General features: G+C 46.9%; 1 protein-coding gene across 9 annotated transcripts in view; it reads right to left on the minus strand.

The window, feature by feature from the left end:
• The window catches only part of TCF20 (transcription factor 20), a 168,598-nt gene extending 143,124 nt beyond the window's left edge, over window positions 1–25,474 (minus strand). For 8 of the 9 annotated variants that reach the window (XR_007891313.1, XM_051636905.1, XM_051636889.1 and 5 more), the window contains exons 1-2: window positions 25,316–25,474; window positions 12,561–12,671 (exon numbers count right to left, since the gene is read on the minus strand). The gene's annotated coding sequence lies outside the window, so the exon portion shown is untranslated. The remainder of the gene's footprint in view (window positions 1–12,560; window positions 12,672–25,315) is intronic. The other variant, XM_051636852.1, reaches the window with a different exon arrangement.
• Window positions 25,475–25,922: the final 448 nt, after the last annotated feature.

The following is a 25,922-nucleotide window of genomic DNA, read 5'->3' on the forward strand; positions in this document are numbered from 1 at the left end:
CACACACATGTGCATGCATGTGCATACAGAGAGGCAGGACATTGGGAAAATTCACTTGCTTGTGAAAGAGACCAAGAAATCATGGTCCAGTAATAACAGCTTGCACTGAACCAAAGCTTTCATTAACACACACACACACACACTCATTGAAAATCATTATAATGTGAAACAAGACTAAGCCAACCCACAGCAATCTGTAGATCAGCGGCTCCAGCACTTCTGCTGCTGCTCAGCATTTCCCCCAAAACAGAAGATTAGAAACTGATTTTTTATTAGCTCTCGCCCTCAGTTTCCCAGCAAAGCCCAAGGTGCCAATTCCACTTTGCTACCACAAGGCAGGGGCAGCCCTGCAGCTGTTGATCCCCAGCCTTCACCTCTCCTGCTGTCAAGTGCTTTGCAGCCTGTAAGCAGGCAGATCCTCCAGTCCTGTGGGCTGCAACAGCCCCATTTTGCAGACAGCAGAGCATCTGAACAGCAACTAAAACCAGGGATATTGCCTTAACCATGGTGCTCCTCTTTCCCTCCTGACAAAAAAGCCTGTGTCAGGTACAAAGGCCCATATTCTACGGGCCACCCAACATGTTCTGAGCAAGGATGAAAAGGGCCAGGAAAAAAGAGCACTGGAACATAAGCAGAAGCAGAGACATGACACTGGCAGGAATCCCCAACTTTCTCAGGAGGCTGAGAGGCAGGGAAGAAAAGAGCAAGCCTCAGCCTAAGATGCTGGGTCACTCCCTTATCCCTCCTGCGTATCTGTAGCAAGTCAGTTTTGCGCCCCACATATTAAATATCTCATAGCAGTTTTAAACTCCCATCTGCGTACACAGGCATTTTGATGTTGACTTGTGGCCAAGGATATGAAGAATGGAGATAGGAAGTTCAAGAGGAGACAAAGGCGGCGGCGGCTCTGCGGGCACTACAAAAAAGACCTGATAGGTCAGGAGGAAGGAAGGAAACAGTCTGAGGTTATGAAATGATGCAACAGCTGGCTAGATATAACTGGGATTTTAATTTTTTTTTAATTTTTTTTTTAATATGAAAACCAGGAATCTCACCAACAATACAATGTAATCAAGTGTATACGCAACTACCTGTTAAGGTAGAGACTCCCTGCTAGTAGCCTTAGCCCTTACACTAGCATGAGGCTGGTATCTGCTTTTGATGCCCCTCACAGAAGACTATTCACTCAGCAACACACTGCAGTCATGTCTGAGGCTCAGTGAACAATAGGCATATGCCACTCTCAGCAGAGATTTTGGGGAAGGAAGAGATTTTGTCCAGGACACTGCAGCAACACCCTCCCCTATACTTAGGGAAACAGCCATGGCATTCTTAATGTCCAGAGAGGACTCCAGGTTTTAATAAGGTCACATCTGAAAGAGCCCCACATAATAAGCTGCATGGAAGTCAATTTATCGACCCCAACACACAGGGCTAAGTCAAGCCTGCTGGGATTCAAAGTTGTGGTTGCAGGGTGCTTAGGTAATCCATACCTGATGCTAGAGGCCATCCCCTCTGGCTACAAATGGGAGACCAACGCAATTTCTTAAATTTCATTTAGTTTAGTAGTCCAGTGCATTATTCAGGAAAGTAAGGAAAAGCTTGCATAAAAGAGGATCTTTATTTTGACAATGTCACTTTAAAAACAAATAGCTGGCTGCTTAGTTCCCTTAGCAGGGAGACAGCAGGTGCTCAGCTGGCTGATTTAGCAGCAGCCACAACCACCACCATGAGCTGCTGGGTGCAGTTGGCAGGCTGCAGTTCCCCTAGTGGGACTGCTGATTCCCAAGGAGGGGGAAGGGCTAGCGGAGTGAGAGAAGAGGTGCCAGGGCAAGCCGGGGGTGAAGGATTATTAAATTAAGACACAAAACTCACTGCCACTTCATTGGGACACCCTCGTTGGACCCCAATGGGTATATATGAAGTTCATATGAACTTCAGTTGCCTTCCCTCAGAGTTGTGTGCTCCCTTTCTTGTGTAAGACAATTAAACACTGTGGTCGGGAGACTCCTTACCCCTGCCAGAAACAACATGCCTGCTTTTTACCTTCATGCAGTTATCAGCAAGATACTCCATGGTCTTCTGAGACCCCCCCCAATGGCTTCTTGTTAGGAAATCAAATAATTGTCTTCAGCTCTGCCTTAGTAAACAACTAGAAAGCAAGAAAACCATGTTGCACAGCCTTGTGCTTGTAAAGCTTACAGAAAAGCTGGGCTATGCCAACACATCTTAGACAGGATGTTACAGCAAGTGGCTTGTGGCATGAGATTACTCGAGATGACCTTAAAAATAATCTTTAAAATTAAAAATAGACAGGTGCATGTGACTTTGTGGTTTGTTGTTTTTTGTTTTTTTTTTTAGTTTGGGATTTTATTTTTTAAAACATACTACATAAAGAACCTCAAGACAAAAATTCTGTCCATTTCCTTTACCTCCCCCATCTTCCCCATCTAGCAATGCAAGTTTTTTCTAGGCTGAAAGACTGACAATCAGCAGATCAAGAAACTGCTGCCCTCCTAAAGAGTAAGAAGCTGAAAGCTGTTATGCTGAAAAGGAATGGGATTATACTCAGCCCACAAAAAAATCTGGTTAGTCTTCACTTGTTTTTGCTACTGTCTATACCAACACTTGTATTTATTCAGTTGTTTTAAACTAAAGGCAGACCCTAGACTCAAAACTCTCTTACCTACAATTAAATTATTAGAGCTCAGAGAAACATCCATTATACCTCAGCAGCAGTTCTCTAAGCCCCTCAAAAAATTATCACACAGAGCATGCATCAGTCTTTATTGTAGCCTTAGATATATCAAGCTTATGACAGTACCATTTTCTAAATGCATCAAGACAGGTGGAGGGGGGAGACAACTGGTACAAGCCCAATGTAAAACAAACATTCCCTTTGCCTCATCCTTAAAACTAATTTGGACACAACACTAGAAAGCATGCTTAAGGAGACAAACCAAAATCTTCCAATTGTTTTATAAGCATACTATCAGTGGAAGAGGCCCAAGTAAAAATAATACTGTATGACAGTATCAGCTGACTGTTATTGTTGGCTACTCAAGCAGAGTAGGGCTTCAACAACCCAGAATTTACAGGACTAGGAGCCTGATGGGTCTCTGGTTTTGATTTTGTGCCAATTCACATTCACTCATGTTCTTGGATAAGTCATGATGCCGTCAGCAACTTCAGCCCAGCTGGAAAACTGGGTTAAGAAAGCAGTGGACGCTCACTGAAAATTAGGGCTTGCCTGCACAGGGACACACAGGAGAGGCAAGCTGAAGTACTTGAAGGAGACTGGTAAAACGGCATTAAACCTTTGCGTCGATGGATTTATACAGAACGCAAATGTGTCCCTGATTTGCCTGCTTCAGTACTAAACCGATTTTTACTAAATCAGCTGAAAGTTAATTTAAATCTAAATAAGGGTATGGTCAGATCAGCCAAGCAATCCGGTCAGTGCGGCCTAACAAGTTGCCATCCTTTCAGTTAGATATCAGTAACTCACCATATCTGCTTCCAGTCTTCTGTCACGCAAAGAAACTTACAGTATCCTAGGGGAAATCTCCCACAAACTGTTTTGTGATACTTAAATATCAGAGGGGACAGTTTGGCTGGGAGTCAGCAATCTGGTGCGTTGGCAGGGGCAAGCTACAAAGGATGTCCCTAGACTTGCCAGTCTAGCACCATTCCTTGGGTCCAAAATTAAATAGTCAAACTTTTAATTTTCCCAAGACAAAAGCCAGAAATACAGCTTTGACCCTGCTGAGATGCTGCCTCAGGAATACCCAGAGATGTTGCGACCAAGAAGTGACATTCATCTGCAGCAAGACATTTTCCAGCACCACAGTTACTTGACAAAAACAAGAAGCCAGGTGAGGACCACTGGCAACTCTCACACAGGCTACTCCAGAAGCTGGCAGGGACTCAAGAAAACTACTTCCCAGCCTCCTCCCAACAGTGATCCCAGCCATGCAGCTGCCTTGACAGATGCTGGCATGCCTTTATGGCCTTTACAAGAAGAGGCCTCTCGTGCTTTGGCTTCCTCACTTGCAGGAGGCCCCCCCAAACCACGCGGGCTCAACACTGGGTGGACAGACTTCTTGTGAAGGGACACAGACAGCTGAGCTCACTGCTGAATACAGGGGAAGTACAGAGCTGGAACAGTAGCTTTCTTGAGGAACAAGTTACTGGTAACAAGAAAAACGCTCTTTTAGTGTCCACCTGGTTTTCTGTCCTTCCTGCCCAAGGGTTACAACACCCTCAACTGGGATTTTGCAAGAACGAGAGTGTAAGGATGGAGGAGAGACACCACTGCTCCCCCAGTCCTCCTGTGGTGGGAGCTACTGGGGGTGGGATTGCTCTGCTATACCCATCCACACTGTAACCCCTCCCAGCCAACCTGCCAATGTGTCACCAGGGCCATCCTCTCCTGGCTGCTCTGTCTGATCAGCAAGCACCAGTGCTTCTCACTGCTTGCTCTCTCCCCCTCTCACCAGGGTTATGCAGCATTAATTCTTCTCTAGCAGCTAACACTCTCCTCGTGTGTGTTCCTCCTCACGGCTCCACCAAGCACATCTCTGCTCCAAACCACTGCCCAGCACTGAAGCCCCGGCCACCAGGCTCCTGACCCCCAGGACCCACAGCTGCCCCAGCCCAGCTGCTCCCCAACACAGGCAGCACTCTGCATGCACTTGGAACAGGAAAGCAGCAAAAAAAAACCCCATCATCCCCAGGAGCCAGTTCTGACCACCAGCCTCATCCAGCCTGCAGCTTAACTAGCACGTTAAGGCTGGAAGGAGAAAATGCCCATCGCCCCCACACCCCACTGTGCAACCCCACCAGCTCCCTCTCCTCCTCAGCTCACCATCATAGCATAAACCCTTTCGTCTCTGAAATACAGCAATTATTTCAGAAAAAGCTCTCCCCTCACCACTGGCAGAAATACCACAGTCTGAGACAGTAGCTCTCTTGATGATCGCAGTGGAATATTCCAGAAAAAGAGGAAGATTTGGGGAGGGGGAAGGGAGGAGGTATCTGGGATCCAATCTTCTTCCTCTCCCTTCCAAACCCCCTCCACCTCTAGCAGATTTCATTTGTATCATCAGGATTTCTGTGAAATTTTCTCCCAACCCTCCCTCTCTCCCATTTCAACTCCTGGCTAAGCTCAGTCAAAGGTACAGAAGAATAACACGATACTCCACTTTTCTTGCAGGCTGGACAAGTAAGTCTTCAGCTAGCCACATGCAAGCCATTAAAAATATATTAACATACCCAGCAGGGTCTGTCACTTTTTCTTCCCCCTCCCCTTTTCTTAAACACAGAGAAGGAAGAAATCCTGCCACCGTAACAAGAGGTTTTCATCAAGTCTCATTACCTCAAGCACAGCCGTGCACCACAGCCCCCACAGAGAACAGCCTTCGGTTCCTGCTGTCATTAAAGGAACGAGGATCTTAAACAAAAATTAAACCCAGGACAGCATGAAGTTGGGAGCAGGCAAATGGATCAGGCAGGGAAGGGTGAGTGAAAGCCGAGCACAAGAGCAGCCACCAGACAGGCCTCCACTCAAGTGGATCAGGAGGGATGGGGCAGGTTAAACATGTCCTGCAGAGCAGGGCAGGGCAAGCATTTTCAAAGTTTCAAGCTGGCATCCAAGGGTATGCTATCTTTCCCAGAAACTTACTGACATAGCAACATTCTGGAACATTAATAAGGATAAAATCAGACCAAAAATTTTAATAAGCAAGAAGCTTCTGAGAGCAGCTGCATAGCACATCTTAACCTGCAGCAGCTACTCTAAGCCTGAGGAAGGCGGCTCCTGGTGGTGTAAATTTGGCAGGAGGGTTTGAAAGGTGGGAGGCAACGACTCTACATTGAAACAAGGGACTGCTATACCAGTAGGTTGTTAGTCAAAGGGTTATCAAGTCAAAGTGCCCTTAAACTGTAGTTTCTCAAGTATTTCTTTGAGCAAATCACTGCATTAAGCAGTTTTCCTCTCCACTTTAATCCAGATCAATTCCCAGATTCAGTTCAGTGTGCAGCAACACATTCAGCTGCACCAGCACAGCTGAACCAGCAGCTCAGGAGCTGCAGAAGAGACTGCTGGAAACAACACTTGTGGAACTACACTCTCAGATTCAACAGTCATAGCATTCAGCCCCAGGAGAGCAAGACACTGCCTGCAAACCCCATGAAAACATGGGACACTTGATGCATGGCTAACTGGAAAGAGATTACCTGAGCCAAACAGGACATAAAAAATCCAAAAATCTGGTGACAGTGTGGCCATGTTTTATGCACCTGTAATGAGACTTAAGTCTTCTTTCTCCCATGGGAACGGAGAAAGCAAAAAGCTTTCCCTTGTGAAGGAGGCAGTTACAACCAGGAAAGGCAAGAGCTATGCAGAAGAGCCAATAGTAAAGCACTGATGAAAGGCAGACAAGGACCTCCGAGGAGGACACAGGAAGATGATAACCCACGGCAGGTGAGGAATGGAGACCATGTGGGGACACCACAGAAAAAACTCCCTGGCAGAAGAGTGAGGAGCTACCAGGACATGAACCGGATGACACAGAGGCAGGATGGGCATGTAGAGGGGTCCAACTCTGGGGTGCAGAGGAAGGAGCAACACAGTAAGGAAGGTACTTCACATCTCTGGTGTCACAAACATTGCAGTTGTGAACAGTTCAATGGGTCATTATCTGAACAGTTCATTCACCCTCTGATTATGGAGTAATTACATCCAATCTGCAAAAAGACATTACATAATGAGGTCTACCAATATCACAGAAGCAGACAGGGGAGTAAGCAAAATGTCTGAACATACTAGCAACAGACCAGAAAATAGCATTGATTTCATAACAATACAAGTTAAAGACACCTTTACCTCTGCTGCTCTGAAACCTGCTTTACTCATCCTACCATGGAAAAGGAACACAAAAAATGGTGGGGGCTTCAGCAAGTGGCAACAAAGAGACTTGGAAGACAGCAAATGCCTATACGAAGTCCAGATGCGCAAAATAACAGCCATGTGCTGAGGGGGGAAAGTCTCCTAGTGCAACCAGACTATGACTGCATACCAGGGCTGTGACACAGTGGGCTCACACTCCTCTCCCCAGGAAACCCATCCATCCTCTCACGGCCAGCCACAGAAACCTGGCATTAACTGCCACCAGCCATGGGAAAGAGCCATCACTTGAACAGACTCTTTCCCCATACCTGCCAAACTGGATACACTGCATGCAAACTCTTCACTGCAGAGCCTCATGGTTGGTTTTTATTTCCACAGCTTCACAGACAAATGGCTTGGCTACCAGGTTGCTCTGCCTACCTGCTTCAACATGGATGGCCCAAACTCTGTAATGTAAAAGAAACCGAGACCTGCTTTAAACTGATTGCAGGAATGTACTAGAGCCTTTTCTGCACCTGAGTTTGACACAGCAACGCAACGGGGTCAAGGGATAGCTGTGCTGTAACAGATTCCTTGGACTTGGCACTATCAAAGGTAGCGACACACACAAATGCTGCTTCAGCTTGTCTGCTCACTTGCCAGCAGCATGGATTCTTGGAAACCTACTCCAAGTGACTAGCCAGTCTCAGATTGCAGCTCAGACCCTTGATGTGGGCTAACGCTCCACACTTCTACAACAGCCTCCAACGGCAGTGCTAAGGACAGAGGAGACTGAGCCAAGGTACAGCTGCCTAAGGTACAGCTGCCTGCAGCTGAAAGAGGCCTGCAATAAATGCTAGAGGAGAAGGGGACACACGCTCTCTCTACACATCGTGTGCAGGGAAGCCCCTTGTATTGATGCTGGCTAAGGTCATCCCAGGGTCTAGGAGTTTGACACCCATGATTAAAGCATAATCAAGAAATGTTTCCTGACAGTGAAGTCTATTAGGCTGTGGAACAGGCTCCCATGGGAAGTGGGGAAAGCCTCATCCAGCTGTCTCTGTAAGGAGTGACAGGGCAGGCAGTAGAGAATTGAGCCCTAGGACTGTTGAGATGGCCTGAAGAGTCAGTCCTACAAGACTCATCTTTCAGGAGTGATACCAACTTAAGAAATTCCCTCCACCACTCCTGTGACACCCTCTCCCTCGTTCTGCCAACACTGCTGCTTGCAATGCAACACCACAGACTAGATCACTAGAATGGGTTGTTTCATGTATTTGGCGGGATGGGGCTTTTGACCAACTACAGTCCTACCAATGGTTGCATCCACATAACCAATGGGATGACAGCGGTGGTACAGGCCAGAAATGTGAGGAAATAGGAATTTCTTAGGCTGTGCTATAGATACCTTCATACTAACCCTGTGTGCACAAATCCATGCAAAGAAAACCAGTGGAGGATGCAACCAGGGTGGAGGGCATTAAATAAACCAGGATTTAACAGGGTCAGACTTGTGTAATTGGAAATTACTTACATTATGTATATAGAAATTATCTTAATTTATAGCAGAGAATCTCACTCCTAGTAATATACCTGGAATCAAGTAAGCTTCTGACATGCTGGGCCAGTACTAAGACAGTGGTTCAGATCTAAAGGACTGTCTCAGTTTTTACTTTATTTAATGTTTAGTTGCCTCCCCCAAACATTTCCTTTTTAGATTTTTGAATGAGGGAAAGATCAGCTTGGTTTTGAACTGTGCAGACAGACAGGAATGCATATTTTGTCCTATTTACAGCGAGCAGACATCCATCTCCCTTCTTGTTTCTTTGTTTTGTGTTTTTTGTTTGTGGATGGAAGGGGGGCAAGGAGGTGTTAAGAACATCACAAAGTTCAAAATTAATGTCTCAACTTGTAACACACCTCCTCCTCTTCCACAACACTGGTTGCAGAAGCTACCCACAGCTGACACTACTCATGAAACTCCATATGGTTCTGCTTCCCTTCATTTTCCCTCAGCCTGACAAACTTTGGCACTGCTCAGGTTTTCCTGGTCCTTAGGAACGGGAGATTTTCCAACAATTCCAGCTTCTCCTTTCTTTGCTTTTACAGAGCTCCCACGGTGCCATCTATGCAAAACCTATCATAATGGCAAAGCATAAAGGCAAATTTGCCTGAATATCACTGATGCTGTAGAATTTTTCATATTGCACTTAGTACTGTTAAAAATTACTTACATTGCATTAGAGCTGAAGGACCTCAGTAACATAAGGGTCACTCATGCTCAGCACAACACACACATAATGCAACAAACATCTTGTGCCTGACTAACGGGCTAGTAAAGTTATTTTATTTAAGGCTCCAAAATGGAGTGTCATTTTAAAGCACCCATGAGTTGACAACAGTTTGTACTATTACCACAAACCACTCAAAGAAAGCTTCCAGTGTACCTGGGAAGTAACCATGTACACAGTGAGTACCCTGTATGCACCATAACTCAGCAAGCGGCTTTTGCTGCTCCCTTCTACACTCAGTCATGAAGGATATAGATCATTACAGCCTCCAGCTATAGAGCTTTAGCTCACAGAGTAGCAGCTCACACTTCTAGCTCTGGAGATCCCCAGTTCAATCTGCTGCATGTCAGCCAAGAGGGCAGCTGTCATATAATTACAGCCACAACTTTGCATGTGAAAAAGTAGGGAGAGTGAACAGAGATCTTATTATAGAATTCTGGTTGCAACCTGCCGAACAGCTCCCTATTTAAAGTAACTTCTTGTAAAGAGGAGGGAGAGGGATGAAAAAATAGGAGAGTATTCCAACTCAGATTCTCAGCTCTCTCTGTTTTGCAGAAGAAATCAATGCTGCTTTGCAAAAAGTCTTTTATTACAAATGCATATGTGTATTAGATGAAGCATGCAAGTGCAGAGCCAGCAGTAAGGCTCTAGCCCCTTTTCAGTGCCTCCCCACCCCCCCAAAAAAAAAAAATTAAAAAAAAAAAATTCATTGCTGCAACCAAGCCATCTGAAATCCAACAAGGCATCTTAGTTTCTTTCTGAATTATAACCATTCACTGGCAGCCAAGCCATTTGGCTTTGCAATTCAAGTAGTAAAATTGAAGTTCAAGAAATCTTAACTCAGTTACATCTTGTTTTCTTCGAACTGTACATAGAAGCACTCAGGAAGACTTCATAAAACAGAGAATCAAGGACAAGAGTATGTTTCAACTACAAAGGTACAAACCATGGCAAAAAACTCAGTCTCAAATTAAAAGATCTTTTAATGAGTGCAACACAAAACAATTAGACCACGATTCTTCTTATCCGTTAATCTTTCTGCAGATCCTTCTGCACACACACAGCAATTTTTGAGCCAAACTTTATTCCAAGCCAAGACATTCAAAAACAGAATTTGAAATAACGTAATCCAGTTTTAAAGAAATATTTGTTTTCCCCCAACAATTATTGTATAAATCTGTCTTTCTTCAGTAATACTATTTCAGGCTTAAGATACAAATCAAACTATTTTCAGAACATTCTTCTCTCCTAAACAATCCCATCCGACCATCCATCCATCCATCCGTGACCTAGTGGCACAGAACCTGTGGGTCTCCTATTGCCTGGGGTGAATCAGCCACTCAGAACCATCAGCAAGACATGGCAGCTAACTCTCCAGCTTCCTCCAAACTCCTTACCTGCTTGCCAAATACCACTCAAGGTAGACTGATCCAACTGAAACTGTTCAGTACCTGCCTGTAAGAACACAGACTCGCTGGAACATGTCAACTAGTTCATGCATGCTACACCAGTGGCCCTTCAAAACTCCATGAAATGCAGTGCTGTGCTTGCAACACGATTTGAAGGAGAAGCATCTCATATACAGCCAAGCTGGAAGGTGTTCAGATGATTGCTAACACCAAGCACAAGCCTGCAACAGCTAAATCCAGAATTCAGCACAAGCACAGTACACTTTGTATTTAAACCAGCCAAATTCCCTGGTAACATCCTCTCATCAGCCTTGTTTCTGAAGACTCGTTCTCATTTGGCTCAGAGGGTCTTCTGCTCCTCACCTCAAGCAATTCCTACTCAGGAAACACACAAACTGCCTGCCCATCTCCCTCCCTTCAGAAGAGGGTGAGGGAGAGAAGCAAGGACACAAAGCCCAGTTTTGAAGAAAGCTCTGTGCAGCTGCGGCAGCACAGGAACATTTGGGGCCGATTATACACATGCAGCAAAACTCTGCCTGGGCTCATCCCACAGAAGGGACTCATAAAAGGTTCACCTCTCCCTCACCTACTGCAATCAGGCAAAGCTCACGAACATCTGAACCACACTTGTTGCAGACGTCCAAAGAAAGCAGTACAGCCCTATGCAGAGATGACTGAAATGAGACACCATTATACTATTTTCTGGTATTATTTCTGTAAATTTAGCACTGCTAAAAGGTTCCAGATAGACATTCTCTGGAGACCAAAATCCTTTGCCTATCCTGAGAAGATATGCAGACAGAACAGCAGCAAAAGAACACTTACGTGTTCTCATCTCTCCCAACCTGCTGAGGCTGAAATGGACAAAGGTCCAAATGAGGGACACACAAATTATTAATATTGCACTGGTAGTCTTGCTGTTGCTGTGACAGTCCAAAGACTTAAGAGAAGCAGGCTTTGCAGGGAAATATTACTTTCCTTCAAAATCATTCATTCAGGAAACTTACATACCGAGGAGAAACAAATCATCCTGCAGCACACTCTGACATAACCTTCAGCTCGAAGACCCTTCATTTCTAAAGCAAAAGTGGTTTTAACGAGAAGAAATCAACATAATGCATAAAGCGCTTTGGATTTCAAGTGAGCAAAGCTGGAACAGCATTACTTGTGGACTCAAACCCTAACAAACATCTTCTGGTGTCTGACCTGGAAAGTCCATCCCACTTCTGAGAGCCAGATGAGTGTTTTGTCTCTGCAGCTTCTCTGCTGAAAGAGCCAAGTGGCATACCAGCGAGAGGATAATGGGCAGCTGTGCACTAGCAAGTGGAAGTGAGCCAAAAAGCCACTTCAGTGTGTTGCTCAGGCTGCAACCTGTGCTTTAAGCCCCTGCAAGGCTTCAGATTCTTGTTCTCCTGAGCGTGTTATTTCATTCCACATCTCATGCTATAACTGCTGCCACAGTAGCTACATACCCATAAGCAGTACACAAAGAGATGCAGCTTCCTACTGATCTCTTTGCTTCCTCTCCCCTGTTGCAAGGGGAACAGTTTATGCAGGGGTATTAGTCTGTTTTAAATTCATTTATAGAACTGGGACAAATGACCTGAACTTTGACATTTCTGAAAAAAGAATTCAATTATCTTCATCTTTCTTAGTAATCAGAATAGATTTACTTTTCATTTAAAACACCAGATTTTCCCTCCCAAAATATTTGAAGTAGTTACTGAAATGTTTTCTTTACCAAAGCCCTGCAAAGTCCCAAGATTATTAATAACATTGCAAATATGAAGAGGCACAACATTGCTCCATACTAATGAAAAAAAAAAAGGAAGAAAGCAGTAAATTTTTCACACAATATAGTAATTAATTTTGAAAACTAGTACTTTCTATTAAAAATGCTTGCATTTAAAAAACAAAAAGGTTTCTGATAATTCTAGACACCAATGGGGGCAAAGAAAAAGCAGACCCTACCCCCAGCTGGATGGCATTCCTCTCTTTGGATGCAATGTGGTAACATTTGATTGACGCATCTGATCCATTCCAAAACTCCAGGTGATGTTTTAATCATCAATGGGCAGAATCCTATTAATTTTCAGGGAAAAAAAATAGAAAAATAGAGTAGAATATGGAGGCAGGATACAGAGCACCTGGCATTTGTCTAGCAGATCCATCTGATTTAGCTAGGTCCACAGTAATCAACAGATCAAAGACAGTTGATGGCAGAAACTCACATCTACCAGAATAAGCCCATTCCTCCCCTCCACCCTTGTTCTGCCATCTCAGCTCAAACCAGTTTCCCAACACAATCTGGAATGTTAGTCCCATACCAAGGAAAATTAAATAGGAATAAGGAAAGGAGTGGGAAGAGATAAAACAGGGTAGATAGGCGTAACATGAAGATCCCATTGGCATGCAACCAAGAGCCCACACAGGCCCTTGCTAGAGCCAAAACCAGGAGGTGAGACATATACAAGGAGATGGCAGGAGGACATTTGGGAGAAGGTGGAGGTCCAAGTGATACCTGAGCTCAGGGGGTTAGAAATGGCAGCAGGCAGAGTAGAGAAGTGAACCCCAGAATGCAGAATGAGCTCAGCCTTCAGAAACAGCAATATACCAGGCAACCTGCTAGCTTGGTGTCCACTGTGATAGGCATCTCCATTACCAACAGGCACAGTACAAAAAATATAGTGTCAATCTTCCACATTAAACAAGGCTTTCCAGTCCACCCATAAATTCATTTTTCTATCAGCCAAACCCAGATCCAACAATTTTAACTACTTTTGCTTTGAAACAAGCCTACATTTATAGTCTTGCACCAGACAGCTGCCACCGTTTCATTTCAGCATTGATGAGCACTGCAGGCACTCAGGACCCACCAATGTAAGAGGTGGCACAACCCCAAGAGGAATTTACCCATTCCAGCAGTGGCCAGAAGGCCAGCATCACCAGTTTGACCCTTCCAGATGGTCAGCTGATGCATCAGACCAGCCAACATCCCCGCCAACTGACCTGGAGCTGGGCACCTTCCCACCACAAGTGGAAGCCTGGCTGAGTGATCAGCAGGATGGCTGGGAAACACTCCTGGTCTAGGTGGCTGGCTGCCCATTTGGGAATGCAAGCTGCATAAAGGTCTCCTGGCACATCAGTCTGACTGTTCCTTACATCTGTTCTGTGTTCCCAAGCTTTAGGACAATTAAGAGCAGAGAAGAGACAGATGAGGAAAGTTGGTAAGGCAAGAACAAGCTGATGGCCTGCAAAAGGAAGGGAGCAGCAGGCTGAAGATGAGATTTTACACTAGGAAAAGTGGTTACTACAGCACTGAGCAGGAACTAGGAGAAACATGAGGGGACCATTAGCAGCAAGGAGGCCAGTGAAGGCATGCCGCCACAGGGAAAGGGCACGTAGCCCAGGGCTGATAAACCAGATATTGCTGCCAGAGTCTTATGCCAGCCTCTAAAGCCTCTACTGCTGACCAGGGGCTCCAGGCTCAGCAACAAGCAGGATTTGCCACAAGCATGCCTGCTCCACAGCTTTGGGCAGTCATTTAAGACACTTCAGGTCCAGACCATTAAGTACCCTGAAGATAAGGACACAGACCTTGAATTCGACAAGCGGGGTCACGTGGAGCTCACACAACGAGGGAAGGATTCGCTCCCAGCCCTGGCAAGGACTGCACCTCCCTTAGGCTACTCAGAGGAAGTGGCTGCATACCCAGCCAGACTGCCTTTGTAACCAGCCCCCCAAGCCTGTCAGGAGGGCCTGAACCCTGGACCATCAGCAGTGAAAGCACAAACTTCCACCTCATGCTCTAAATAATTAAACTCTGTGGGAGCAGCAGCAGACTCGTAAAACTCTTACACAGACCAAGCCAGCCATTAATGGGGGTCAAAGATGAACACTATTTTTTTTAAGTGTGCTTTGATGCGTGGTGAGAGTGGTGAGAGGAAATCTTCATTACCCTCTCTGGTACCTGATGAATTTTTTCTTTCCTGGCTATCAACACCTCCTACTTCCACCCAAACCCCATACTGCTGGCAATCATCCGGACAGCCAGATACAATTAGAAGGTGTGCTTGGACGACATCTGTGCTAGCTGGTCACCTGCAGGTAGAGAAGCAAGAGGCCTCACTGAGCAAAAGCCAGGCTCTACCAGAGGCTCAGCTAGCACCTATTATGAGGTTTTGGTTTCACACGGATGCCTCTGGGTGGAAACCCAGGGCCAGTGTAATGCCAAAAGTAATGTAAACCACAACCTCACACACTGCATCCCCTACAGCCAGGAATGGAGCAGAGCACAAGCCAGTAAAATCTGTTGGGATTATTAGCTTGGAGCCAGAGCTGGGAGCTGCCACAGGGGCAGGGAGGCTGCCTGCAGCCCTGCAGGTCAGTGGGAAGGAAATGGAAGTCCCCTGACAGGCAAGAAAAGGCAGCAGGCAGGAAAGGCAAGATGCAGTTGAGAAAAGGTCACAGAAACACTAGGCTGACCTGCCCCTTTTGGCCTTAAAATACATATACACACATACGTGAGCTTCTTACTAGGCTGCTTTGTTCAGACATTTTAAAGAGAGCTCTGCTCTTCTCACTACCTTTGCATTCCCTCAATCCACATCAGTATTTAGGCTTTCCATCCAAGAAAACCTTGAGTGGAGAGAAGGCAAAGCAAGTTCTTCTGGGGAAGGGGACACCACATTGACAAGGAAAACTCCCTCACCAGCACAAAGGGATGTTGGATGCTCTATCTGCAGTGCTGATTCCACCCTGCAGTGACTGAACCTCACCAGCCTGTTTTCTCTGCTGCGTTTGCTCCATGTGGAAGACAGGCCACGGACTGGAAGTGGCTCCAGGACCTCTGCTACTGTGCTGAGGAAGTGGCTGGTAAACCAAAGTCAGCTTTTATTTATTACTTGTAAGAAGCCCTGACAGATGCCCATTTTTTTCATGTAACTAGGAACCTTCTCCCAGCAAATCCCAATACTTGTACTTTCAGAGGGAAGTTAAGAGCTTTACACACAACACTGGCACTCATCTTTCCCAGCATTACAAACACAGCAGCTGTTACTTCCATTATTCTTGGAAATAAGGGGGAAAATAGATAGGACTCTCAAGCCTTGGCACCTCTTCCCTCCTGCTGTTTGGCTACCAGAGCTACGGTTACTATTCAGGGCAGAAGTGCTCAACAGGGCACACATTCCAGGGGCCTGAGCCATCCTGTGTGGCCAAGCTCAAAATGGCAGACAGCGATGAATAGGGTAATTAGAAAGTACAACAGAAACCACGACATAAAAACAAGCGGCTTCTATTACAAGAAACAGTTCTATAGCATGGTTAGATCCATCACCCCATATGCTGGATGGTGCTGGTGCCTCAGGAGCCTGCTACTATTATCTGTTTGCAATCACATTTCAGCCCCTCTTTCTGCTTAATGCACGAAAAGCAGAGCTAATAAGATTCGCTCTCTCTTCCTGCTTAATGTCTCCAGTTCCCAAGCACGCTCTGTACTGCTTCAATTGATGTTCAACTAACATCAGCCAGGACCATGCAGTGCAAAAAAAAAATTATTAAAACATGGAACTACCTATTAATTTTAGTCCTTCTTTCCACCTATTATGTCTAAAATTCTTTCTACGCTTGAGCTTTGCAAACAACAGTCAGGAAATTCCCGTTTCCCTCTCTACACCACACCCGGCTCACAAATTAGTCCCCTTCTCCAAACCGCTCTTTCACTGGTATCTGGGCAATTAATTATAGCACAGACCTATCATGCTTTTCTCTCACTCTCTGGGACTGCTTTTTAAAATATTTCCTGGCTAGGAACTTCCAAAGAAGGATGTCTTCTGCTGGCACCGTAATAGCCCCTCTTTGTTAATCCATCTGAAGCGACCATCACGTGCTCTCCTCCCCCCTTCTCCCCACAGCACTATTTAATTATTGCAGTCCTACATGGGAACTCTAACATGCCCTCGACATTTCCAGTCTGAGGACAAACAGGGCCCTGGAACGGCTGCTTCTTTCACCACATTCCTTCGCACTCCAGAGGGCAGCTGGAGCACTGCTAGAGTCAGCTACACCACCTGGATCTTCACTAGAGTGAAGACTGCAACCACAGAGATGGACCCAGACTGGGCAGACTGCATGAAAATTCAGCAAAAAGATCTAGGAAAAGACTGGCTCACAGGAACACCTATCATCATGAGCCAGGTGAAGCAGTGCAGAAGGAGAGTCGCCCATCACAAAAACAACTGAAGATTTGCCAGAACAACAACAAAAATCAGCAAGTATTTACAAGAGGAGAAAGAAATGTAGGTGGAAGACAACAGTGGCAGGATATGCATCTCTATCCAGGGGGAAAGAAAAAAAAAAAAAAAAGTAGACTGCAGAGATGAAACCCCAGACAGCCCCTGCATGTGTACACATCCCCCAGCTAATACCCACTACATCAATCAGAACAATGGCAGCTCTGGAGAAGACCCCGATTATCCAGCTTCTTCACTAACATCTTCCCCAGAGGCTGCATGCATGTGCAAGGGGATGGAAAAACCCCATACTTCTCAATGAGATTACTTACAGCATTTTCTATATTGCCCCCTCTCTTATAAATGTGTCTTTAAAAAAATATTGCAGCTGGCTTGTAAGTGTGTCAGATTTTAAAAAACACCCTTGAAAACAAAGACACTTTGTGCTCAGCATATCCAGTGGTACCATTATTTAATATCAATACACTGGTTCTTTCCTTTATTCACTCCATCCTTGGAACACAAATCCACTGTAACAGCCACCCAGTGTATAATCTTACCATGCAAAGCAACACAACCCTACAATAATCTTTCTCTTGCCATAATGTCTTCACATGCCAAGAAGAAGAATTTAGGCTTAAATGCTTAAAAAAAAACCCAACCAAGGGCACTACAGCACAAAACAAAGCTCTAACAGCTCTCAAGTTGGAGCAAATTCCCTCATTCCTCCCATTTGAAAATGGCTGTACAAACATTTCTAATTTGTGCACCACACAGATTGCAACCTGCCCCTCCTGCCAGGCACAGGCATGGCTGCTCGGTCCACACATGCATAGGCTCACTGCATCCTGCTGCCTCCGGCACACTACTCCTCACTGACATCATCTTCACCTTCATGCTGTATAAAATTCACCAGGCAGACACAGTATCTGCTCCTTTAGCCATAAAGCAATCACTGGAGGCCAACAGACGCCTCCATCTAGTCTCCCAAATGCACACTCTGACCTGCACCATGACCCTGTTAAGTAGATGCCGGGGCATGCATCTTGTTAGGCGACACATCCCTTCTTCCCTGCCGTCAGCGAGGGCTCATACAGATACACCCACATGTCAACAGCAAAGCAGAGGCAGAAACACTGTTCACGCTGGTCAGCGAAAGGAAAGTTCGCCTTTGCCAGCTCCCACAGATTCTGAGCTTCAGCACACCCCCAGCTTCATCACATCCCTGGGGCAAGACAGCACCATTCTGCCCCGTTCCGCAGTACCACAGCCATGTCCCGCAAGGCCACCTCTATTTCTGCTGGTGCCTGAATATTAGTTAGGCAGTAGCACCTGGAGCAACCGCAAGTCACAGCTCAGAGACGAGAGACTTCCTCCTGGTGCTGTGATACCCAACTTCAGGCTTGGCTCACCATGGGCATGCGGAAAAGTCTCCTGCCCTCGCCATTTATCCCAGGTCTCAGGGACCACATGGTCCCATCAACTCTGGGGCCTCAGTCCAAACAGCCACCATCACCATGTTTGGGGAAGCTCTTTCACAGACTCAGCCTACAGCTATCTCATCAGGCAGTGTCCTTTTGCCCCCTCATAGGGAACGGTTCTGGCTACTATTTTTGGGAGCCTTTTAATAATAATATATTAAAACTGTAACAATAACAATAATTAATAATTCTTAGGCTCATAGCAGTGTGCTGTTAGCAATGAGCTCTTGGGAACTATGGTATGTCTCTCACTGCAGAGGCAATGAAACTCAATCTTTTCCCTTTTTTCCCCTTTTGAAAATAGTGCTTGGGAGTGGAGTCAGCATCTGGAGGCACACAAGTATATCCCCAGGAAAGAATGAGAGAAGCAGAGGGGAAGGGAGGGACCTGAAAAATGAAGGCTGAGGGTGAGGTTTCACATTACAGCTGAACCAGGCTAATAGTTCACTGCTGCCAAAAAAGGGGGGGCCCCCTTTCACCTTTCTTTCATTCCCTACCTTTCACTGCTGGCAAAACAAATCTCACCCCTCCTGCACAGCTGCTCTGATACTAGCCTGAACCTGGTGAGCAGGTTCAGCTCTCTGTCCCAAGAGAAAGCTATTCACTTTTTCCATATTTTTGGGCAAGACAGCTTTCTGAAAGCAGAACAAGCTGGATCTGTTTAGCACTAGAGTGGGTACAAAAGATGGAATAGGGCCACAGAGCCACGAGCAAGGCATGACTACCCCTCTTAGAAGGAGCAAGTGGTTAGATTGGTTCAGCCACAGCAAGAAAATCCATCTACCCACATGAAACTGCAGCTTCATTGAACAAATATATCAGTCAGCACAAAAGAAGGGGCCTAGCTGAAAAGCCTGCAACAGAGGTGTTTGTTATACTCTTAAATCTGGGAGTTTTACCTATTATTAGGGTATACCTACCAAAAGCATTTCTGAACTGGATGATGAAGGCTGCCATGTAGGTAAAAACTGGCACTGAAATTGAGCAGACCCAAAGCAGATAGAAATATGAGAGGTACTGCAGGATTTCCAGTTGTAATAGTCCCTATTTCTGAATTGGACTCCATTATTATAATTTCCAGTAGTAATTGTGCTTATTTCTGAATTGGACTCTATTATTATCAAACAAGATGGCTGCCTTTATCACTATGCTCAGAAATGCCTGTTTTCATTACAAAATTAAAAATTAGCTTCAGGGTGCTCCTGATAAAGCATTTTTCTTTCCCCATCAGCATCTACATCAACAGATGAACAAAATATAGTTCTTCTCAATTAAAAAAAAAACAACAAACAAAACCAAAAAACATATTACTCTACTGTCTTTATTCATACTCTCCACCTCCTCTGCTCAGTTACTAAGAGCAATTTACAGACAACAAATGTAAGTTCACAGCTGCCTATACAGAGAATTCCCTTCATTTTATAGATGAAGTTATAGACTATGCAGAAATTAATATCAGAGAGGTCTACTTCAAAGATGGATAAGCAAGAAAAACAGATTAACTCTGAAAGAATACTGATCACACCTGCATTCTAGTAAAACCAGAAATAAAGAATTAAGGATGCTACCAGTTGGCTATAAATTCCTTGAGTGTATCTGCTTCAACACACTAACAAATAAAAGCTTACTTTGAGGTTTTGCTTGGTTTGATTCTATTTTTATTAGGAACAACATCAAGACATTTCAGATTCACCTCTCAGCATCCCATAGACCAATCATGCTTGCTTTACTAGTAAACACATGCTTAACTGCTAACCTTATGGACTCAAAAAGACAAATGGGTCTTTCCAGTTGGTGCATGATCAACAGGAATCTGCAGCTGGAAACTCTCTATACAATCTTAATTTATGAAGATAAGCAAGCCAGGAGAGAGTCCAATGCTTCCTGTCACAGCCTCACCAGCTTTGGTTTGGCTAGGATTTGCAACAACCTATAACTGTTGTTAAAATCACCAGCAGTGACTTTGAAATAAAAGGAGCAGAAACACAAAATGAAAATTTAAAACAAAAGTGTTTTGTACAGGCACTCTTCTGATGATAACTGTTCCTTAAGGCTTAATAAAAATGCAAGGCCAACTTTCTCCCACATATTAGTAGAGCTCAGAAATAGCACCTGAATCTAGTTACACATGTCAGCAGGCTCAGCTTCTCCTACGAAGAAAGCACCACCAGCACACAAGTACTCCAAAGGCTGAGTCACCTGAGCGGTCCTGTCAAGAGACTTAATCCTATTAAGGATCGGGGTGTTGGTACTGAAGACAAAAGGGAGTGTTAATTTTGGAGCCTCTTAATTACACTGGTTCCACCTCATCCATTTACTACCAAACTTAACACCTCTAAGTCAGTAAATTTACCACACTCCTCCATCCATCTCCAAGATCCTTTCCTGACACCTTTCCCCTCTTTAGGCAACAACAACCCAACACTGCCCATGTTTCCTTATTCCTGACTAACACAAACTAGTATTTGTACAACCATGGCACTTGGAAAACTAATTTAGGATTAAGGTCTTCATTTCTAGCCTGCATACAAATACCAGGCATGCTTAAACCAACAGGGCATTGTGGGCTTCTGTGCTACTGACTAGCTTAAAACCAAAAGCCATATCATGCACACATCAAGAAGCAGACAGGCTTCAAGATGGAGCAAAAAATCAAACACAACACACAGGATTTGAACTTGTAAAATCTCTCACACAGGGAGAGCTGATAAACACCATAACATTGATAGCAGAACTGCCATTTTCTGCATTTTCACTGCAGCAAGTATAGATGTTTGTGTCCATGGACACTTGTGCCCTTCTCACCCAAGCCTGCAATGGTGTCACAACCTTGCACTAGTCCCAGAAATGGCTCAGAAGATGCAGCTGCTGCAGAAAGCACCTTCCCCAGCAAGTGGGAGTCTATGCACCAAGCATGTGATCCATGCTCCCCTTTCTAGGCAGTCTGGGATGTTCATGCCAACCCATCAAGCCCCAAAACCTCCCAACAGCTGCACAACAATGTCAGGAGGAGAGGGATGACCTAATGGGCTTGAATGGGTAATTCTGCAGTTTAACTGGCACCCTCATGTCAGCAATGCTACAGGAGTCTTGAACTTGACTCCTACCACAACCTCAGTCCAGCAGCCCCATCCACTCCACCTGAGGACAACGCAAACACAGCACTCCCTCCTCTCCTAAACTCTTCCAAAGGGGAAGAAAGAAAGGGAAAGAAACCAGTGGGTCAGGCTGAGAATTTCATTTTTGAGGTTGCTGTTGTGGAGACTGATCCACTGATATTCTTCTAATATAAGGAACATATGAGATGCCTAGAATTTGATAGCTGCTTTTTAATTAAATTGAAATAAGTAAATCACAGCCTGTTGCCATGGAGAATGAACAGACACAGCCTCTTGACTCCAGGGCAGGATCAAGCAGGGGAGGCAGACAAGGCTGTGAAATTAAAAACACCTATTTTAAAGCAAATGGTCTTGATAATTAGCAAAAAACGTGGCATAGGGAAATAATATAACCATATGGCAGGAAGTGGTTTTCAAGGTGAACTACAAAGCTGGTTTAAATAAATGAGTAAACTGCTGGAGCTGCTGGGTCACTCACAGAATCATATATGCAGGATTAAACCAGATTTTTAAATTACAACAACAAAAAAAATAGCAATTAGCTCTTCTTTTACTTTCCTGCCTATAGCCTGCATCTGTGTCTGTTCTTATTTTTAAAGACTTGCTTCAAGTGATTAACATTTGCACCTATTTGCAGTTACCAGAGAGCTGTCAAACACACATTTCCAAAAGCCCCGTGGTTCACCCTGAAGCAAGAACCAAGTTTATGGCATATAAAACCTTTTATCTCTTAGTCAGTGTCATTACACAATGCTGGCCAGGTCATCAGACACTAATAATCATTCCTGAAGTGGTGCATCCCTGTTATGACTTCAATCACGAAGTGACTTTGGAGGGAATTTGCCTCCTGCACACCATGTATCCACTCCTGTGTTAAACCTCTCAGGAACTACAGGTCACGAAGTAATGCTGGTCTGTCACAGGGAGACAGCAGCGCCCCTGGCACAGGCTTGGCTGATGGACAAGAGCCCTGCACACTCCCTTCTCGGTTGGTTCAGAGCTCAGGGTATCAAAATATTCCACCCCTTCCTGCTTCCAACCTCACCTGCTATCACCTCACCCCTACCAGCAGAGGCTGTCCAGAAACATGGGGCTGGGTGGCTTATGTTTCTCCTAGACCACACCTCTGCACAGAGGCTATCCTGTGGCAGATGTCCTGCCTTTAAGACACTTGTGCTCTGCTTGGATCTAAAAGGGCCACCACAAGCAAACACCCTCAACTTTTCAAGCCCAAGCAGGGCAAATCTGAGCGAGACTGTCTTACAGTTTCCTGTGAGCATGTGGCCAAAGTGCATCACATTCATAACAGCTTAAAAATACTTGAAATAAATTGTACTTGATGACTCAGTTTCAAAAATGTGCTGTACATTTTTTTGAAGGGAAGGGACCGACAAATTGACTTTCACTTCAAACCTCCCATCCACTCTAGGGGAAAAGCCAACCTTTCCTCCTATTTTGCAAAGACACAAGTTGTCAGCTACAGTCATTAGTCTTCCATTGCAGCTAATGACCCGCACGAAACAAACTGTCAGGGACCCAGTCCAGGCCTTCATGACACACATGGTTACATTAAAAATCAGTCATATTTCCAGCACTAATCAGCAGAATTTTAGCTGGCTATTGACAAGTTCCCTTCTGTTCCCCACCATGACAGAGAAGCACCCCGCAAAAGGGGAGCTAGGGCAGAAATCTCATGAAAAAAAGAGGTTGAGGAAAAATGAGCAATTAAAATCAGAGCTGCCTGCTTTCACAGTTTTGCCCCATTATTTTGGAGCATTTGCTGCTTTATCTGAGGTCACACTACATAAAATCCATGGCTTTCATTAAAATACACTCCAGGTCCAAGCCTTCATTAAGATATGCATAAACTTGCAAATCTGGTTCATCCTGAAGAGCACCAATGAGGACCCCAATGCCACTCCTTAAAATTGCTGGGGTGGGGGCAGCACAAGCAGGCTAACTCATAGTCTTTCAACAGCTGAGGCTGACAGTGTTATCTGCCCAACCTCTTTGCTCATGCACCCCCTTTCCTTCCACAGCCTGCAGCAAGATGTGAAACACCTCAGGGCACATTAGCTGCACCGGAAGGTGCTCCAAATCCTCAGCTTCCCCTCTCCCCACAGCCTTTCCTTGTGTGCAATTGGTTTCCTGCTGCTTGGACCACAGTCCTGACCCAGCACCTGAACTCAAACAGCTTCGCCAGGGCCGTTTCTGCCCTCACAGTCACCAGGCACCCAGAGGGCTGGGGGTGGCTTGCTCCTCCTCACTTTGTAGCATCACTTATTTTTAATTGTGACTTAAAAGAAGAGATTTAACATGATTATCAAGGCCGGTCTAGCACCTTCCTCTGAAAGGGAACTGTGGTTTCTTCTCAGTCCCTACAAGCCAAGATAACCACACAGGGGAAGAAGACTCCTTCCCAGGGGGACGCTCCCAGTTGGACAGAGCCAGAGTTAAGACTCAAGCCAGGCAGCTGCTTGGCATATGAAGGAAGACGCTAGCCGTGCCCAGGAGCAGATTTTCCTAACACAGCAGAGAGGGTCACGAGCCAAAAATAAAATTATTAAAAAAAAAAAAAGAAGAAGAAAAAAGAAAAAACCCATCCTCACACATAAAACCGTTCCCTTCAGCAGCATTGCACTGCGATGTAGACACAAAGAGGGGAGAGCACTGGCGGGGCTGAGCCGCCTGCACAAGGCTGTCCACAGCCCCCTATTCCCATCACTTGTGCTCTCCCCTTGCCTGCTCTTCGCCCTCCAGTCTGCCCCTGTGCCTCCCCAGCTCCCTGCAAGCCTCCCCAGCCCACCTCCCCAGCAACCTCACCTCCTCACCACAAACTCCTCCTGACCTCTACCTCCCCAGCACCACACTCTCAGCACCCGCACGCAGCGAAGCCGGGGCAGGGTGCTTCCCAAACACGAAGAGGCTTGAGACGCCAGCCTTGCCGGGTTATTTTTCACCCGGCGGCGGGTCTCCCAGCGGGAGTTTCCAGCCGTGAACCTCGGCGGCTGCGAGGAGCGTGTGGGCAACATGTGCCCACCCCCGCCACTGTCAACAACTTCCAGTCAGGGTCCTGGTGGGCAAGTCCCGGGTGAGCCAGGGGCTGCCTACCGCCGCCAGCAGTAATCCGGCTTGGAAAAGGCAGCTCGTTAGCGGGATGGCGCTTGAACAAAAACAAAGATCACCTTTAATACTATTCTTCTTAACAGCCAGAAAGGTCACGACGTGTTGGTTCATAAATTGGGGGGGGGGGGGGGGGTGGAAGATGGGAGAAGGGAGGGGAAGGAGCGGGGAGGCAATGCACAAAACCGCACGGCGTTAACTGTTTCTTCGCCGTAAGAAGAAATGAATATGAAGGAAGCGGAGATTAGCGACGGCTGCACGCAGACAGCCGGACAGACCCCCAGGCGAGGGGATGCGGGGCAGCCTGCAGGGAGCCCCTCTCCGCAGCCCCAGAGCCCGCCCCGCTCCCCCGCAGGCCGGGCTGCCGGAGCCCCCCGCGCACCGCCCGTCCTGCCTTCACACGGGGGGAAGGCGGGCGAGGAAGGCGAGACGCGGGGGCGGCGGGTCCCGGGGGAAACGGGGAGAGCTCGGCTTACGGCCCGCAGGAAAACAAACATAACCCCCAGCTAACACCGCGCACACACACACACGGGGGGGGGGGGGAGCGAACACGCATTAAAAACCAAGCGATGAGAAAAGTCACCTGAGAACAAGCGGGAGGGAAGAGGAGAAGGGGGATGCCGGTGCGTGCGTCCGTCCCCCTCCCCACGCCGAGACCCCCGCCCCAGCCTCACCTGCCTCCCCCCTCCCCTCCTGCGGGGTGCGGGGGCGCCCTCGCGCGCGGCGAGGCGGGCGGGCGGGCCAGCAACCGCCGTAACGGCCGCGCTTACCTGGGGGGCCGGCCCTCAGGGTCCCATGGCAGCCCCGCCCCGTCCCGCGGCGGGCAGGGGGGCTCCCCAGCCTTTGTTGCGCGGAAGGGGAGCGGGTACGGATCCTGTCAGCTCATGTGACGCGGCGGGCTCGGTCTCCGGGGCCTTTTCCTGCTGGTTTTTCCTCCCTTCTCCCCCCCCCCCCTCCCTCCCTCTCCCCTGCCCGCCCTCCGCCGGCGCTCAGGGCAGGCCCCGCAGCCAGGCGCGGGTCTCAGGCCCGACTGGCTGCTGGCAGAGCGGCGGCGGCAGCGGCGGCGGCGGGGGAGGAGGAGGAGCCGCCGGCGGGGCGGGCTCCCTCGGCAGGGCCGAGCGCGGAGGAGGGCTCTGGCATCTCACAGCGCTGCCTGGAGGGGGAGGCGGCGGCGGAGGGCGCTGCCCCGGGGCCCCGCGCCCCGTCCTGTGTATCCCCCGGGCTCCCGCGCTCGCCCCCGTTTCCTGCGAGCAGGCGGCGCCGCGGGCCCGCCTTCCAGCGCGGCCTCGGTGGGACCGGCCTCTGCTCTCGGCCCGGCAGGCCTCGGTCCTGCGGTGGCGGGGGACGGGGAGCCGTGGTGGGCCTCGGGGCAGGCGC

This window comes from Apus apus, chromosome 1 (assembly GCF_020740795.1).
Source record: "Apus apus isolate bApuApu2 chromosome 1, bApuApu2.pri.cur, whole genome shotgun sequence".
NCBI lineage: Eukaryota > Metazoa > Chordata > Aves > Apodiformes > Apodidae > Apus > Apus apus.